Raw genomic sequence first — 11,879 nt, 5'->3', positions numbered from 1 at the left:
TAAAACAAGCCATAGAAAGTTGGTTGCAATTTCAATCTAATCCCCCAGAAACAACAGAACAAATAATGCAACAAATATTGTGGTTAAACTCAAATATACTAATTGATAAAAAGCCATTATTTTTTGACAAAATTAAAAAAAAAAGGTATAATCTTCGTAAATGATATCATCGGTAGGACTGGTGGAGTTATGTCGCACATGCAGCTAACAAAAACATACAGTGGGGAAAAAAAGTATTTAGTCAGCCACCAATTGTGCAAGTTCTCCCACTTAAAAAGATGAGAGACGCCTGTAATTTTCATCATAGGTACACGTCAACTATGACAGACAAAATGAGAAAAAAAAATCCAGAAAATCACATTGTAGGATTTGTAATTAATTTATTTGCAAATTAAGGTGGAAAATAAGTATTTGGTCAATTACAAAAGTTTCTCAATACTTTGTTTTATACCCTTTGTTGGCAATGACACAGGTCAAACATTTTCTGTAAGTCTTTACAAGGTTTTCACACACTGGTGCTGGTATTTTGGCCCATTCCTCCATGCAGATCTCCTCTAGAGCAGTGATGTTTTGGGGCTGTTGCTGGGCAACACGGACTTTCAACTCCCTCCAAAGATTTTCTATGGGGTTGAGATCTGGAGACTGGCTAGGCCACTCCAGGACCTTGAAATGCTTCTTACAAAGCCACTTTTTCCGAGCGGTGTGTTTGGGATCATTGTCATGCTGAAAGACCCAGCCACGTTTCATCTTCAATGCCCTTGCTGATGGAAAGAGGTTTTCACTCAAAATATCACGATACATGGCCCCATTCATTCTTTCCTTTACACGGATCAGTCGTCCTGGTCCCTTTGCAGAAAAACAGCCCCAAAGCATGATGTTTCCACCCCCATGCTTCACAGTAGGTATGGTGTTCTTTGGATGCAACTCAGCATTCTTCGTCCTCCAAACACGACGAGTTGAGTTTTTACCAAAAATTTCTATTTTGGTTTCATCTGACCATATGACATTCTCCCAATCCTCTTCTGGATCATCCAAATGCACTCTAGCAAACTTCAGACGGGCCTGGACATGTACTGGCTTAAGCAGGGGTTTGAGTCCCTGGCGGCGTAGTGTGTTACTGATGGTAGGCTTTGTTACTTTGGTCCCAGCTCTCTGCAGGTCATTCACTAGGTCCCCCCATGTGGTTCTGGGATTTTTGCTCACCGTTCTTGTGATCATTTTGACCCCACAGGGTGAGATCTTGCGTGGAGCCCCAGATTGAGGGAGATTATCAGTGGTCTTGAATGTCTTCCATTTCCTAATAATTGCTCCCACAGTTGATTTCTTCAAACCAAGCTGCTTACCTATTGCAGATGCAGTCTTCCCAGCCTGGTGCAGGTCTACAATTTTGTTTCTGGTGTCCTTTGACAGCTCTTTGGTCTTGGCCATAGTGGAGTTTGGAGTGTGACTGTTTGAGGTTGTGGACAGGTGTCTTTTATACTGATAACAAGTTCAAACAGGTGCCATTAATACAGGTAACGAGTGGAGGACAGAGGAGCCTCTTAAAGAAGAAGTTACAGGTCTGTAAGTGCCAGAAATCTTGCTTGCTTGTAGGTGGCCAAATACTTATTTTCCACCATAATTTGCAAATAAATTCATAAAAAATCCTACAATGTTCCTACAATCCTCACAAGGCTTCTTCTCTAAGCTGAGACCTTGAAACTGAGATATCAAAACAAGGGTCTGGGCGTCTTGCCAAAAAGCAGATACTGACAGTGAGGGTTTGTTCAATCAGTCACTTGCATGAACACAGAAAACGGTTATAAGAAAAGCAAAAACATAGAACTGAGAAATTTATGAAATAGAAAAGCACCAACATAAAATGTTCCATCACATTCCATCCTCATCACTTGTGTGATAATAATCATTACATTTTAGAGTAAACATTAGATTTGAGCTTCTATCAAAAGGAGGTTCTATCAAATTTCATCATTATAATAAATCATAATAAAGGTTATACTTCTATTAACTACATCATTATAATGAATCATAAGAAAGCTAAAATCTCCAATCAAAAGGTTATAATCAACGGAAGTGAGAATCAAAAATACACACACATACACAAGATGGTGTCGGAGAAAATGGCTGCCGTTTTGCAGCCCTCTAACCAATTGTACTATTATGTGTGTTTTTTCACGTTATTTATAATTGATTCTGTACAAAATGTTTCTGCCACTGTCTCTTATAACCAAAAAGAGCTTCTGGATATCAGGACAGCGATTACTCACCTCGTATTGGACGAAGATTCTTCAACGAGTCGGATGCGAAGGATATTCTACAGACACCCGACAAGGCCCAAATCCCTGCATTTGCATGAGACACGTAGATTTCGTGGACGTAGGTCTTGGTGCCTTGTAAGGATCCGACGGCGAGCGAGTAAATTGCCTCTTCCATCAATCCTATTAGCCAATGTTCAATCATTTGAAAATAAATTGGTCGACCTAAGATCAAGGTTATCCTACCAACGGGACATTCAAAACTGTAATATCTTATGTTTCACCGAGTCGTGGCTGAACGGCGACATGGATAACATACAGCTGGCGGGATATACGCTACATCGGCAGGATAGAACGGCTGACTCCGGTAAGACAAGGGGTGGCGGTCTGTGTACATTTGTAAACAACAGTTGGTGCATAAAATCTAATACTAAGGAAGTCTCGAGGTTTTGCTCGCCTGAGGTAGAGTATCTCATGATAAGCTGCAGACCACACTATTTACCGATGCTGGCACTAAGATTGCACTCAATGAGCTGTATAAGGCCATAAGCAAACAGGAAAACGCTCATCCAGAGGCAGCGCTCCTAGTGGCCGGGGACTTTAATGCAGGGAAACTTAAATCCGTTCTACCGAATTTCTACCAGCATGTTAAATGTGCAACCAGAGGGGAAAAAAACTCTAGACCACCTTTACTCCACTCACAGAGACGCGTACAAAGCTCTCCCTCGCCCTCCATTTGGCAAATCTGACCATAACTCTATCCTCCTGATTCCTGCTTATAAGCAAAAACTAAAGCAGAAAGCACCAGTGACTCGGTTAATAAAGAAGTGGTCAGATGACGCAGATGCTAAGCTACAGGACTGTTTTGCTAGCACAGACTGGAATATGTTCCGGGATTCTTCCGATAGCATTGAGGAGTACACCACATCAGTCAATGGCTTCATCAATAAGTGCATCGATGATGTTCTCCCCATGGTGACCGTACGTACATACCCTAACCAGAAGCCATGTATTACAGGCAACATCCACACTGAGCTAAAGGGTAAAGCTGCCGCTTTCAAGGACTCTAACCCGGGCGCTTACAAGAAATCCTGCTATGCCCTCCAACAAACCATCAAAGAGTCAATGCAGGACTAAGATTGAATCGTACTACACTGGCTCCGACGCTCGTCAGATGTGGCAGAAATTGCAAACTATTACAGACTACAAAGGGAAGCACAGCCGCGAGCTGCCCAGTGACACAAGCCTACCAGACGAGATAAATCACTGCTATGCTCGCTTTGAGGCAAGCAACACTGAAGCATGCATGAGAGCTTCAGGTGTTCCAGATGACTATGTGATCACGCTCTCTGTAGCCGATATAAGTAAGACTTTTAAGCAGGTCAACATTCACAAGGCCGCAGGGCCAGACGGATTACCAGGACGTGTACCCCGAGCATGCGCTGACCAACTGGCAAGTGTCTTCACTGACATTTTCAATATGTCCCTGACTGAGTCTGTAATACCAACATGTTTCAAGCAGACCATCATAGTCCCTGTGCCCAAGAACACTAAGATAACCTGCCTAAATGATTACCGACCTGTAGCACTCACGTCTGTAGCATGAAGTGCTTTGAAAGGCTGGTCATGGCTCACATCAACACCATTATCCCAGAAACTGTAGATCCACTCCAATTTGCATACCACCCCAACAGATCCACAGATGATGCAATCTCTATTGCACTCCACACTGTCCTTTCCCACCTGGACAAGAGGAAAACCTATGTGAGAATGCTATTCAAATCAAATCAAATCAAATCAAATCAAATTTTATTGGTCACATGCGCCGAATACAACAGGTGCAGACATTACAGTGAAATGCTTACTTACAGCCCTTAACCAACAGTGCATGTATTTTAAACAAAAAAAGTAAGAATAAAACAACAACAAAAAAAGTGTTGAGAGAAAAAGAGCAGAAGTAAAATAAAGTGACAGTAGGGAGGCTATATATACAGTAAAATAAAGTGACAGTAGGGAGGCTATATATACAGGGGGGACCGTTGCAGAGTCAATGTGCGGGGGCACCGGCTAGTTGAGGTAGTTGAGGTAATATGTACATGTGGGTAGAGTTAAAGTGACTATGCATAAATACTTAACAGAGTAGCAGCAGCGTAAAAAGGATGGGGTGGGGGGGCAGTGCAAATAGTCCGGGTAGCCATGATTAGCTGTTCAGGAGTCTTATGGCTTGGGGGTAGAAGCTGTTGAGAAGTCTTTTGGACCTAGACTTGGCACTCCGGTACCGCTTGCCGTGCGGTAGCAGAGAGAACAGTCTATGACTAGGGTGGCTGGAGTCTTTGACAATTTTGAGGGCCTTCCTCTGACACCGCCTGGTATAGAGGTCCTGAATGGCAGGGAGCTTTGCCAAAGTGATGTACTGGGCCGTACGCACTACCCTCTGTAGTGCCTTGCGGTCAGAGGCCAAGCAGTTGCCATACCATGCGGTGATGCAACCAGTCAGGATGCTCTCGATGGTGCAGCTGTAGAATTTTTTGAGGATCTGAGGACCCATGCCAAATCTTTTTAGTCTCCTGAGGGGGAATAGGCTTTGTCGTGCCCTCTTCACGACTGTCTTGGTGTGTTTGGACCATGATAGTTCGTTGGTGATGTGGACACCGAGGAACTTGAAGCTCTCAACCTGTTCCACTACAGCCCCGTCGATGAGAATGGGGGCGTGCTCAGTCCTCTTTTTTTTTCCTGTAGTCCACAATCATCTCCTTTGTCTTGGTCACGTTGAGGGAGAGGTTGTTGTCCTGGCACCACACGGCCAGATCTCTGACCTCCTCCCTATAGGCTGTCTCATCGTTGTCGGTGATCAGGCCTACCACTGTTGTGTCGTCGGCAAACTTAATGATGGTGTTGGAGTCGTGCCTGGCCATGCAGTCATGGGTGAACAGAGAGTACAGGAGGGGGACTGAGCACGCACCCCTGAGGGGCCCCCGTGTTGAGGATCAGTGTGGCAGATGTGTTGTTACCTACCCTTACCACCTGGGGGCGGCCCGTCAGGAAGTCCAGGATCCAGTTGCAGAGGGAGGTGTTTAGTCCCAGGATCCTTAGCTTAGTGATGAGCTTAGAGGGCACTATGGTGTTGAATGCTGAGCTGTAGTCAATGAATAGCATTCTCACGTAGGTGTTCCTCTTGTCCAGGTGGGAAAGGGCAGTTTGGAGTGCGATAGAGATTGCATCATCTGTGGATCTGTTGGGGCAGTATGCAAATTGGAGTGGGGTCTAGGTTTTCTGGGATTATGCTGTTGATGTGAGCCATGACCAGTCTTTCAAAGCACTTCATGGCTACAGACGTCAGTGCTACGGGTCGGTAGTCATTTAGGCAGGTTATCTTAGAGTTCTTGGGCACGGGGACTATGGTGGTCTGCTTGAAACATGTTGGTATTACAGACTCAGTCAGGGACATGTTGAAAATGTCAGTGAAGACACTTGCCAGTTGGTCAGCACATGCTCGGAGTACACATCCTGGTAATCCGTCTGGCCCTGCGGCCTTGTGAATGTTGACCTGCTTAAAAGTCTTACTCACATCGGCTACGGAGAGCGTGATCACATAGTCATCCGGAACAGCTGGTGCTCTCATGCATGCTTCAGTGTTGCTTGCCTCGAAGCGAGCATAGAAGTGGTTTAGCTCGTCTGGTAGGCTTGTATCACTGGGCAGCTCGCGGCTGTGCTTCCCTTTGTAGTCTGTAATAGTTTTCAAGCCCTGCCACATCTGACGAGCGTCAGAGCCAGTGTAGTATGATTCAATCTTAGACCTGTATTGACTCTTTGCCTGTTTGATGGTTCGTCTGAGGTCATAGCGGGATTTCTTATAAGCGTCCGGGTTAGAGTCCCGTTCCTTGAAAGCGGCAGCTCTACCCTTTAGCTCAGTGCGGATGTTTCCTGTAATCCATGGCTTCTGGTTGGGGTATGTACGTACGGTCACTGTGGGGACGACATCATCGATGCACTTATTGATGAAGCCAGTGACTGATGTGGTGTACTCCTCAATGCTGTCTGAAGAATCCCGGAACATGTTCCAGTCTGTGCTAGCAAAACAGTCCTGTAGCTTAGCATCTGCGTCATCTGACCACTTTTTTATTAACCGAATCACTGGTGCTTCCTGCTTCAGTTTTTGCTTATAAGCAGGAATCAGGAGGATAGAGTTATGGTCAGATTTGCCAAATGGAGGGCGACTACAGCTCAGCTTTCAACACCATAGTGCCCTCAAAGCTCATCACTAAGCAAAGGACCCTGGGACTAAAGACCTCCCCTGGTTCCTGGACATCATGACGGGCCGCCCCCAGGTGATAAGGGTAGGTAACAACACATCTGCCACGCTGATCCTCAACACGGGGTACCTCAGGGGTGCATGCTCAGTCCCCTCCTGTACTCCCTGTTCACCCATGACTGTATGGACAGGCACGACTCCAACACCATCATTAAGTTTGCCGACGACACAACAGTGGTAGGCCTGATCACTGACAATTATGAGACAGTCTATAGGGTGGATGTCAGAGACCTGGCCATGTGGTGCCAGGATAACAACCTCTCCCTCAACGTGATCAAGACAAAGGAGATGATTGTGGACTACAGGAAAAAAAGAGGACTGAGCACGCCCCCATTCTCATCGACGGGGCTTTAGTAGAACAGGTTGAGAGCTTCAAGTTCCTTGGTGTTCACATGACCAACAAACTTTCATGGTCCAAACACATCAAGACAGTCGTGAAGAGGACACGACAAAGCCTATTCCCCCTCAGGAGACTGAAAAGATTTGGCATGGGTCCTCAGATCCTCAAAACTTTCTACAGCTGCACCATCAAGAGCATCCTGACTGGTTGCATCACCGCCTGGTATGGCAACTGCTCGGCCTCTGACCGCAAGGCCAAGCTTCCTGCCATCCAGGACCTCTATAGCAGGTGGCCCTGAAAATTGTCAAAGACTCCAGCCACCCTATTCATAGACTGTTCTCTCTGCTACCGCGCGGTACCGGAGCGCCAAGTCTAGGTCCAAAAGGCTTCTTAACAGCTTTAACCCCCAAGCCATAAGACTCCTGAACAGCTAATCACGGCTACCCGGACTATTTACTTACCTACATTTTACTTAACACTTGTTTTTATTTTCTTAAAACTGCATTGTTGGCTAAGGGCTTGTAAGTAAGCATTTCACTGTAAGGTCTACACCTGTTCTATTCGGTGCGTTTGGCAAATAAAATTTGATTTGACTTGAAAAAAAGGGATCTGTAGATTCAGAGGTGAATAAATCTCTCAATGTTAACCATTGTTTCCATATCTCTTACCACAATCGGGTTGGATTGACCTATGTTTTTCACTAACTGTCCCTGGGACATCAACTTAGTCAAAATATAGAACCCTGCTGTTGAACAATTCTGCTAAGACCTCCAAAAGGTTGGTGCTGGCTCAACAGCTCAGTGTTCCACATAATGGAAACAGGTTAAGGGTTTAGATGACCTTACCCTCAACTTGTTAAACGAAAACAACCTAAAATCTTTACTAACTGTCCATATCTACAGGGGTAAATGGGAGCAACTCATCCAGAGTTGGCAGCTCATTAGTTCACCATCCTCTTGAGGAGCAGAAAACATGATAGCTGTTGAAATCTTACCAGCCAGAGAGGCACAGATCGCCTTAGAGGATGTGAATAATACAATTAAGCAAATTTAACAAAAAACACATGCTGGGCAATTTCTTGTTTTGGGGAATTATTCTTAGCAACAGTGGCAATGTATTCGGCAAGATCAGTCACATTAGAAGAGTGATTTGGGACAATAGTTAAACATTTATCGCCAATGATTAACAAAAAGCCAAGTTAACAAAGAGATCACCGACCATTTCGAATCCCACCGTACCTTCTCCGCTATGCAATCTGATTTCCGAGCTGGTCATGGGTGCACCTCAGCCACGCTCAAGGTCCTAAACGATATTATAACCGCAATCGATAATAGACAGTACTGTGCAGCCGTCTTCATCGACCTGGCCAAGGCTTTCGACTCTGTCAACCACCGCATTCTTATTGGCAGACTAAATAGCCTTGGTTTCTCAAATAACTGCCTCGCCTGGTTCACCAACTACTTCTCAGATAGAGTTCAATGTGTCAAATCGGAGGGCCTGTTGTCTGGTCCTATGGCAGTCTCTATGGGGGTGCCACAGGGTTCAATTTTCGGGCCGACTCTTTTCTCTGTGTATATCAATGATGTCGAACTTGCTGCTGGTGACTCTCAGATCCACCTCTACGCAGACGACACCATTTTGTATACATCTGGCCCTTCATTGGGCACTGTGTTAACAAACCTCCAAACAAGCTTCAATGCCATACAACACTCCTTCCGTAGCCTCCAACTGCTCTTAAACACTAGTAAAACGAAATGCATGCTCTTCAATCGAACGCTGCTGGCACCCGCCCACCCGACTAGAATCCCTACTCTCGGCGGGTCTGACCTAGAGTATGTGGACAACTACAAATACCTAGGTGTCTGGTTAGACAGTAAACTATCCTTCCAGACTCACATTAAGCATCTCCAATCCAAAGTTAAATCTAGAATCAGCTTCCTGTTTCGCAAAAAAGCTTCCTTCACTCATGCTGCCAAACATGCCCTCGTTAAACTGACTATCCTACTGATCCTTGACTTCGGCGATGTCATTTACAAAATAGCCTCCAACACTCTACTCAGCAAATTCAATGTAGTCTATCACAGTGCCATTCGTTTTGTCACCAAAGCCCCATATACTACCCACCACTGTGACCTGTACACTCTTGTTGGCTGGTCCTCACTACATATTCGTCGCCAAACCCACTGGCTCCAGGTCATCTATAAATCTCTGCTAGGCAAATCCCTGCCTTATCTTAGCTCATTGGTCACCATAGCAACACCCACCCGTAGTATGCGCTCCAGCAGGTATATCTCACTGGTCATCCCCAAAGCCAACTCCTCCTTTGGCCGCCATTCCTTCCAGTTCTCTGCTGCTAATGACTGGAACAAACTGCAAAAATCTCTGAATCTGGAGACTCTTATCTCCCTCACTAACTTTCAGCATCAGTTGTCAGAGCATCTTACCGATCACTGCACCTGTATACAGCCCATCTGAAATTAGCCCACCCAACTACCTCATCCCCATATTGTTATTTATTTTGCTGATTTGCACCCCAGTATCTGTATTTGCACATCATCTCTTGCACATCTATCACTCCAGTGTTAATACTAAATTGTAATTATTTTGCACTATGGCCTATTTATTGCCTTACCTCCATAACTTACTACATTTGCACACACTATATATAGATTTTCTATTGTGTTATTGACTGTGTGTTTTGTTTATTCCATGTGTAACTCTGTGTTGTTGTCAGAGTGCTGTGTGTGGATGAGTGAAAGGAATCAAGCGCAGGAACAAGGATGACTTCAACAGACTTTAGTAAGGTCCAACACAGGAAAAATGAGTCGCCAACCCAACCGGGCGGCGCGAACAATTACGCACAAACACAGTGCGGAAAAAACAAGAAAAGCGCACGCAGTGCGAACTCTCGAAAAATACAACAACGAGAGATACAAACTCCTCAGAGGCAGGCTGACAATAAACAATCACGCATAACACCTGACCCAAACAAACGAAACTAAATAGGGAACACAATCAAACACAAACAAGGGACAGGTGTTACAAAGAGACAAAACCAAACGAACATGAAACATAGAACGGTGGCAGCTAGTACTCCGGAGACGACGACCGCCGAAGCCTGCCCGAACAAGGAGAAGGTGCAGCCTCGGCCGAAACCGTGACAGTACCCCCCCCTTGACGCGCGGCTCCAGCCGTGCGCCGACCCGGGGCTCGGGTACGACCCGGACGACGCGGAGCAGGGCGCGCAGGATGACCCCGATGGAACTCGGTCAGCAGGGACTGGTCCAATATGTCCCTCCTTGGCACCCAGCACCGCTCCTCCGGGCCGTACCCCTCCCACTCCACGAGATATTGAAGACCCCCCATCCGGCGTCTCGAATCAAGGATGGACCTCACGGTGTACGCCGGAGCCCCCTCGATGTCCAACGGGGGCGGAGGAGTCTCCTCTATCTCATACTCCTGGAGTGGACCAGCTACCACCGGCCTGAGGAGAGACACATGGAACGAGGGGTTAATATTCCTATAGTCAATAGGCAGTTCTAACCTGTAACACACCTCGTTCAACCTCCTCAGGACTTTGAATGGCCCCACAAACCGCCGACCCAGCTTCCGGCAGGGCAGGCGGAGGGGCAGGTTTCTGGTCGAGAGCCAGACTCGATCTCCAGGTGCGTACACAGGCTCCTCACTGCGGTGGAGATCGGCGCTCGTTTTCTGCCGACGGATGGCCCGCTGCAGATGTACGTGGGCAGCGTTCCATGTTTCCTCCGAGCGCCGTACCCATTCATCCACCGCAGGGGCCTCGATCTGGCTCTCGTGCCAAGGTGCCAGAACCGGCTGGTACCCTAACACACACTGGAAAGGGGTTAGTTGGGTGGAGGAGTGGCGGAGAGAGTTCTGTGCCATTTCGGCCCACGGAACGTATCTCGCCCACTCCTCCGGCCGGCCCTGGCAATAAGACCTCAGAAACCTACCCACCTCCTGGTTAACACGTTCAACCTGCCCATTACTCTCCGGGTGGTAACCCGAGGTAAGGCTTACCGAAACCCCCAACCGTTCCATAAACGCTCTCCACACTCTGGAGGTGAACTGGGGGCCTCGGTCAGACACTATATCCTCGGGTACCCCGTAATGCCGGAAGACATGGGTAAACAGAGCCTCAGCGGTCTGTAGGGCAGTGGGTAGACCCGGCATGGGAAGGAGACGACAGGCCTTCGAGAACCGATCCACAACGACCAGGATGGTAGTATTCCCCTGTGAGGGGGAAGGTCGGTAACAAAATCCACCGAGAGGTGGGACCAGGGTCGTTGTGGAATAGGCAGGGGTTGTAGCTTACCCCTGGGCAAATGTCTGGGCGCCTTACACTGGGCACACACCGAACAGGAGGAGACATAAATCCTCACATCCCTAGCTAACGTTGGCCACCAGTACTTCGTGCTAAGGCAGTGCACTGTCCGGCCGATACCCGGATGGCCAGAGGAGGGGGACGTATGAGCCCAACAAATGAGGCGATCGCGCACTCGAGCGGAACGTACGTCCGACCCACTGGACACTGTGGAGGACTTGGGTCGGTGCGTAACGCCCGCTCGATCTCGGCATCAACCTCCCACACCACCGGTGCAACCAGACAAGACTCTGGTAGTATGGGCGTGGGCTCAACGGACCTCTCCTCCGCGTCATACCGCCGAGACAGAGCATATGCCTTCCCGTTCTGGGACCCAGGGATGTACGTGATTTTAAACACAAACCGGGCTAGAAACATAGTCCAGCGGGCCTGGCGAGGATTCAGTCTCCTAGCTGCCCGGATGTACTCCAGGTTACGATGGTCAGTTAGAATGAGGAAAGGGTGTTGAGCCCCCTCGAGCCAATGCCGCCACACCTTTAGGGCCTGTACCACGGCTAACAGCTCCCTGTCTCCTACGTCATAATTCCGCTCCGCCGGACTGAGCTTTTAGAATAAAACGCACAGGGACGG

The sequence above is a fragment of the Coregonus clupeaformis genome, chromosome 19, assembly GCF_020615455.1.
Source record: "Coregonus clupeaformis isolate EN_2021a chromosome 19, ASM2061545v1, whole genome shotgun sequence".
NCBI classification, from domain to species: Eukaryota; Metazoa; Chordata; class Actinopteri; order Salmoniformes; family Salmonidae; genus Coregonus; species Coregonus clupeaformis.
This window is presented reverse-complemented; position numbering follows the sequence as displayed.